This window comes from Berghia stephanieae, chromosome 4, assembly GCF_034508935.2.
Source record: "Berghia stephanieae isolate SIO BIC M18660-M18661 chromosome 4, UCSD_Bste_1.3, whole genome shotgun sequence".
NCBI classification, from domain to species: Eukaryota; Metazoa; Mollusca; class Gastropoda; order Nudibranchia; family Aeolidiidae; genus Berghia; species Berghia stephanieae.
The window spans coordinates 77,192,442-77,200,095 of record NC_088363.1 but is presented as its reverse complement, the minus strand read 5'-3'; the positions used below and the strand labels follow the sequence as shown (position 1 = coordinate 77,200,095).

The 7,654-nt window shown below is 31.0% G+C and overlaps 1 protein-coding gene across 1 annotated transcript in view; it reads left to right on the top strand.

Moving 5' to 3' along the window:
* The window catches only part of LOC144971289 (uncharacterized), a 15,328-nt gene extending 10,249 nt beyond the window's left edge, over positions 1–5,079 (top strand). Inside the window, exon 3 of the mRNA XM_078911906.1 lies at positions 1–5,079. This exon is cut by the window's left edge and continues 1,423 nt beyond it. The gene's annotated coding sequence lies outside the window, so the exon portion shown is untranslated.
* The last annotated feature ends 2,575 nt before the right edge of the window (positions 5,080–7,654 follow it).

Here is a 7,654-nt window from a genome sequence, read left to right as displayed (position 1 = left end):
GGAGGGTATTAGTACATCGACATTTCAGAATGCAAATCAACAGGGAAAATATTCAAACACCGTTCAAATGGCATCTAACAACAAAACGAGTTTCAACGACTATGACTTATGGGGCAATACGACTGAAAAGCATGATCATGACGAGAGCAATTTGTGGTTGAATTATTGGCACACATTGCTCAATGCATCTGAAGAAGAATATGCTTCTTTTAAATCAAAAGTAAAGGATCACAGTGCCCTAATGTTATCAGAACATAGAAGGAGCAAATCAGTCATTTTGTCCATGTATATAGAAATTGAAGACATCATAGATTCTATACGTGCTGAAACAAAACAAAACAACGTAGGGTTAAATGAAAATGTTTTGCCATTGGTATTTGACCGGCTTTTTGAATCGTGCTCAAAGACACTTGAAATATTTGAGAATGAATATTCATGTGAAGCCGACGACAAGAAAGCATCTGATGATTGCACTACAATGCCCCAAAATGTAAAAATGGACAAAGAAACCAAAGAGGACAAGGGAAATGAAATTCAAAGACAGGTTTCCACAATATCTGATGATAAAACTACAAAGGAAAATCAATCACTACCACACGCAGCTGCAAACAACAGAAACCAAGACCTCAGTGGCAATAGAAACAAGAACAGTGACAACATTCCTGATGCTGAAGGTGTAAGAGAAATCAAAGTACCCGCAGGTTCCTCATTCACTCTCCCACCAAATGCCAAATACGCATTCCGAGTTTACAGCGACACTCCCGGTTGGATATCCTTCCCACCTGGAACTATTATGACTTTTCCCGATGGACAGATAGTAGAAAACATAGGAGAGCCTCTTTTTGAATTCAAAATCAATGCATTTGTCCCTGAAAAAAGTTATGTTACGTACACAACAAACACATGTCCAGGGAGCAGTGGTGCAACAGTCTACTGCGACAATGCCTTGGGACAGAATGTTACTCCTTTCTTCCCACATTCATGGCATATGGCGGAAGGTCTGAACCGGAGTGGAGTCAGAGATAGCGTGTATTCTCTATATTCTAAACTGATCTTGGCCGACGCCAATCAAATCATGCAAGGTTTGGTTACGACGAATTATAAAAAACCACTTAAGGTGCCAAGTCTTGTGGAAGTCAGCAAGGCGGTCGCAATAGTGATCAGAGGGATTTTGATGAAGTCTCTTTCGTAATTATGTAATCCAAGAGAAGGCATAGGAAAATTTTTACTGAAGTTCGGAATGTCACAGAATGGAATTCCATTCGCTTAATAATCTTGAATATTTTGTAAATTTTAATTTGTCTGTTTTGTTTGTGTGTGTTGTTGTTACATTGGACTTTTGAACACATTTCGGTTCAAATAAAATTCTTTATGACAGTTTTCATTTTTTTAAAAAGGCATCAATTAAAATAATTTAAATTATGGAACAGAATGTTTTAGCCGAAATATTTTAAAAGAGTCATTTTAGTAAGGAAATAAGAACCCCACCCAAATGCACAAAAATGTCGAATACTTACCCGGAATGACTGGGTTAGACCTGTGGGACATTTCAATTTTTACCCATACCAATGTATTGAAATATTCCTTTCTGTCAAGCGCTCTTTGCAAATTATAAAATTCACCATTCGATGGAATAAACCATTCCTCTAACCCCAGTTTTTGACACGCCTTCTTTACATTATCGAATCTGGATAGATAAGTAATGAAGAATCAATCAATCAATTAATTTATCAATCAATTAATAAATCAATCAATAAATAGGTCAGTAGTTTCCATGGCGTCAACGTCATCTTCACATCATATCAAAATAAAGATGATACAACTATTTTGCTGGCCGAGTAGCTTCTTCAGCAAAGTTGTCTGACTTCAGAGCGTTTGTTCTTTTCTTAATTTGTTATAGTAAAAACAAGTATCATCTACAACCACAGTTAATTTCCTGCCAGGTAATGAATTCTTTTATCCAGGATGTATTTAACTTGATGGCTATTTCTTCATCGACAATCATGATCTTTGAAAGGTGCATCTTGTTCCAATAACCATTTCAATGTTTAAGCATTGATTTTTTAGGCATAATTTAAGTGATTTTTATGCTTAACCTTCTTCATATAAATGTTTTATAAATACATCTTTATTCAATATGACCGTTATAAGGAAAACAAAGTTTAGGGTCTATTTTCTCAAAATGCTGATAATTCATGCTTATCGATGATGAACCAGTATACTGGAAACCCCTCACTACTCAAGAGAATAATATAATTCTCACATATGGTATTAAAGAAGAATAATTCTAAATCAAGACACATTTCATTGCCGCTTTCTCAAGTTATTGAATTGTCATTGAGAGCATCACTACTACATTTTGAGATTTGTTTATCTTTCTAGCAGCTATTGCTTTTAATTAATGTGCGTATTTTAATGGTATACAACTAGTTACAACCATTTTAATCGGAAATATTCTCACCAAGATATGTTATTATATGGATATTTAGATTCAGTTACCTATAATATGGCTTATAATGAAAATTATAAAAAGAAGAAGAAAAAGAAAACAAAAGAAAAAACCCCAAACAAAACAAAGAAAACAACAGCAGGCAAAAAAAAAACAAAAAAAACAAGCAAAATTCTAAAAAGCAACAAAAAAAAAAAAACAAAAAAACAACAAAAATCAAAACAAACTTTGATGTCCACTTTCTTAAAACTATAAAAAACATATCAAATTAAAGTCGGATCAAGGAACTAAAATCTCCCTGTCTCATGTACATGGAGAATTTTATTTTCGATTAAAATGGATTTCATTATAAATCTAGATATAGCAATTTTTGAGTTAAAATCTATTGTCTACTTCAAGAGTTATGGTCCTAAAATTTTTAATTAAATGCAATCTTCGAGAAAATAAGGATTTGTTTTAAAAATGCATACTTTTGCAGTCAGTCTTATTTGTACATTTATTTATAACAATGTTTTATGAATATTTTTTTTACTTGCATTTGTATGAGAAATATTTTTTTGCGAGGCTTTTACTCATAATGATAAAAATTAACGCATGTAAGGGATAGTTGGAGGAACGAAACGCTGTCTTTAAATTGGCTTAGAACAAAACCAAATTTAAAAAAAAGAGGGTTGGTTGGAGGGGGGGGGGGGTCTTAAACTTTATGGAATGCTTTGGCAATAACACCTAAAGATGATGAGCGGAAGGGTGTCAATAAAAAAAAAAACAAACAAAATAAACGAACATATATAACGGTTTCACAAAGCAGGTGGGTAGGTATTGAAAGGCAAATAACCCAATCTGTTTTAGATTGCCTTTAAAACATTCAGTAGAGGGAAAATTATGTAATAAGGCAGTATACTGATATGTGTATATCGAAACAATAGAACACTCCATACTTGGAATAATATAAAATTTGAGACTAAAAATGTGTGCTCAATTGATCGTTTAAAAATTCTTATTGATCACGCTTAAACAATTTACGATTTCGTTTTGACTAACGTGACATGATAATTAATATTGATAATTTTATTATGAAATGTATACACTGTTTAACTGTATGACTGTTTAAAAAAAATTCTTTTTACTTCTTCCTGTCAATGGCATTCAAAGGATTTTTAGTCTTTAAGTCTTTAATCCATGACATGATATGATATGATATGATATGATATGATATGATATGGATGTAAAGAAATGCCTTCTAGGTAACAAAGGGAGATAGTTGTCCTACCCACCAAGGTCTCGGGTAGAATCAAACCCATATAATTAAATGATTTATGAGTGTAGGATGGGTGTTGGAATAGGGACTCCCTTGTTTTCGCCGTGGGTGGTGTAGACTATGAAGGCAATGAAAGAACGGAGGGTTATCATGTTCCATCAGTGTTAAAACACCCTCATCAATCTTATGCATCAACCGAGATACCGTTAGATACCCTGTCCTATGTTTCGGCTTGGGCCGATGTTCAACTGGCAGTCTGCGATTTGAGGTCGAAGAAGGAAGACCTGTACAGCCTGTGTGTTGGCTGGATTTCTGTTTGGCTATGTTGAAGCCACAGTGAAAAGGGCCCAAAGTGGCCAGTATTTTATGTCGCACCCGATTATGGGCTCTCAGGCGATATGTGTTGGGCCTGTGTGTTGGCCAGCATTGTGTTTTAGGCTGTATTGTAGCCGAAGTGGGCCTAATATGGCCAGTATTTTGTATATCGTACCCGGTTATGGGCTCTAAGCGATATTGTGTTTTTGTAATTTGTGCTCGGTGAGAATATATAAAATTTATAATATTGTTTTGATGTACTGAGTAATCATCAAGTGATTAAGTGATTAATATCGTAAAATTATTTCACTTATCTTAAAGTTTAAAATAATATACAGTTTTATTGTTTTAGTGAATAATTAATTCATTGAGTTCAATTGTGTTGAAATTGAGAACGTGACCTCAGTTAAATGAATTATTTTTAAGTAAATACTAATTGATCACTTACGCTATCATTGTGTCTATGTTAATTTCATTTTTACTAATATATCTATATCTATCTTCTAATATAGTGAAGAGCTGACGGGGCTAGGACATAGGGCCCGGTAAATGCGTTTGCATCTTTGAACTTTGTAATTTTGACGGGGCTAGGACATAGCGCCCGGTAAATGCGTTTGCACCCTTTTGAACAATATAATTTTTGAGAAATATGAACAAAATACAATGTAACGTTTGTAAAGATGAGGAAGTAACACTCGATCTATGTGTTTTATTAGGAACAATTTTGGATTTGAACAGGCTGGAACACCGCACCCTGTGTGAACAATTTTGTTGATTAATTTTATTCTCCTTTCGGAATATGAACAGTTTATTTTGACCCTATATGTAATTAATAATTTCATTATTAGTGGGGATTAATGGAACGGTTGGAACCTGGGTGAAGTATAGTTTATTTTGGTTAAAACTTACATGAATTTTATATTGCATTACTACTTTTTACTTGTATGTACTTTTGATTTTTCCTGTCAATATATGCAATGTTATTCTCTTTTGCTCAATAACTATGAGCTGTTCCCCTTTCTTTTACTTTAAATAAATAATAATGGCTCTCTTGTCAGATACGGTGTTCTGTTGGTGATTGTAACGTCCACGTCTACCTCTCCACACTTTAAGGTCATAAGCGGCCTTCGCATCCATTGCGAGTTGCGAACGCACCTTGTGACAATGATATATTGGCTTAAAATATGTTTTTGTTTTGTTTGCCGAACGCAACTGGCATGTCTAACTATGTGTTTATTTATATATTGGGAGTGAATTACAATTGCCTATCAATATCTGTCAAAATGGTATGGTCAAATATAATACATTTTTAATGCTATTAATTCAATCATGATTATTATTATAAGATTTACAATAACAAAAATAAAAGAGAACATCCTCATAACATGGGATTTCAGTCTATTAATTTATATATATATATATATATATATATATATATATATATATATATATATATATATATATTACAAATAAGTCGCAATAGCTAGAAACACTAACATTCTAACATATGGCGATATAACAAAGAATTCCAGGTAAAGGGCAGTGGCTTGAATATATGCATGATCGGAATAAGATTAATATCCATGAACGAAATAGATTACATCTTTAACATTTAAAGGAGTGCTATTAGTGATAGAGATAGATTCAAAGACAATTGTATAAGCACTTTGGGTCTGGTGTCTCGGAGTTATAGCGCTGAATAAGTTTTCAGCATTATTTTTTTTTATTATTATTATTATTATTATTATTATTATTATTATTATTATTATTATTATTATTATTATTATTATTATTATTATTATTATTATTATTATTATTATTATTATTATTATTATTAAGTTGAATTCTTTATAACGTATTACAGCAATCGTACACGTTATCTTAAGATAAATAGGGAAACGATGTAAGGCTCAAATTAAGAGTTGTTTGCGTTTTCTTCAAACCTGGTATTCCGATTGATTCTGAATTGTGCTTGATTTTTTCAACAGTGCTTGTTTTCGCTCGCTTTGCATTGTACTAAAGTAGGTCATAGCTGTCTTTTGTTCATACGTGAAAGCCGAAGTCATTGGAAACTTTTGATTTATGATTTTTGAACGACTTTGATATAACCGACATCGTTTCTTAACCAATTTCGGATTTTTAATTAAACTTGGCAAATAATAACTTAAGATTTTGCCTTTTTTGCTTGAAAAATTTTCTAATGTTTCTGATGTCTACACAGTGTCATACTTTTTTCCGGTTTTTTTTTCCTCGCACCCTATAGACTATTTCTTTTCACATACAATTGTGAATCGATTTCTTTGTCGTTTTAATTTTTTCTTTTTGTGCGCCCAACAAACGATGATTACGTTAAATAAATATAATAATATATAGACGTCTAGATACATGTTATGTTCTTTTCATGGCAAAACAGGAAATTAAAACACCCCCATGTGATCATTACATAATATACATAAACATGATGAGACTCGGTCTTCGACTGAATCATGATCTCGGTCTCTGTGCTTGAGAAAATAAAATACTACAAATTCGTAGAGAATCCTTCCATTAGACGATCAAATCAACCAATATTCAAAATATATTTCCAATATCCATAATCTAACTTGATATACACCAAAGTGGCAACTCACTTCTCAGTTGAATTATTAAGAATGACAGTGACATCTTACTGATAAAAAGTGAACGCTAAACATAATCTATATGGAGGAAATATTTTACCTTACCACTGACACAATATAGTTCTTAGAATTTTTTCCCTTTTTCTTGAGTGCAAAATGGATGCTTATTTCAAAGCTTATTTAATTGCAAGATTACAGTAAATTATAATATTTCATTTAAATTTAAGGTTTAATTCAGAGATAAAGAATACGAATTGCTGAACATTTATTTATTATTTCAAATGACAAATGTCAGAGTAAAATAACCCCTTTCTATTTTTGTAAATGTTTGTATCAAGATCTAACATTATTGATCATGATTTCTTCAAAATTAGCCAGATATTTCACATTATGTATTAGTTGGTGAGGTGAGAAAGGATAATTCAACGAGTTAAGTAATATTAAAATGTTACATAAAATAACTGAAATATTTTATCATTGCTACTTTCTGGTTCACAAGTAGTTTCTGGATCATAAGTCAGATATCGCTTTATGTATTCGTCAACAATCGGTCTCTAATTATTTGCATAAAAGGTCACAAATTGGTCAGATATCCTTTTTAATCTGACCTTTATCATAATAGAGAAAAAGAGGAAATTAGGGTGTTATAATATCTTTAGCCTCTGTGATTAAAAAAAGACTTAAGTGTTTATATAATAATAATAATAATATAATAATAATAATAATAATAATAATAATAATAATAATAATAATAATAATAATGATAATAATGATATAATAATAATAATAATAATAATAATAATAATAATAATAATAATAATAATAATAATAATAATAATAATTAGTAATAATAATAATAATGATGATGATGCTGATGATAATAATAATAATGATAATAATAATAATAATAATAATAATAATAATAATAGTAATAATAATAATGATGATGATGATAATAATAATAATAATAATAATAATAATAACAATAATAATAATAATAATAATAATAATAAT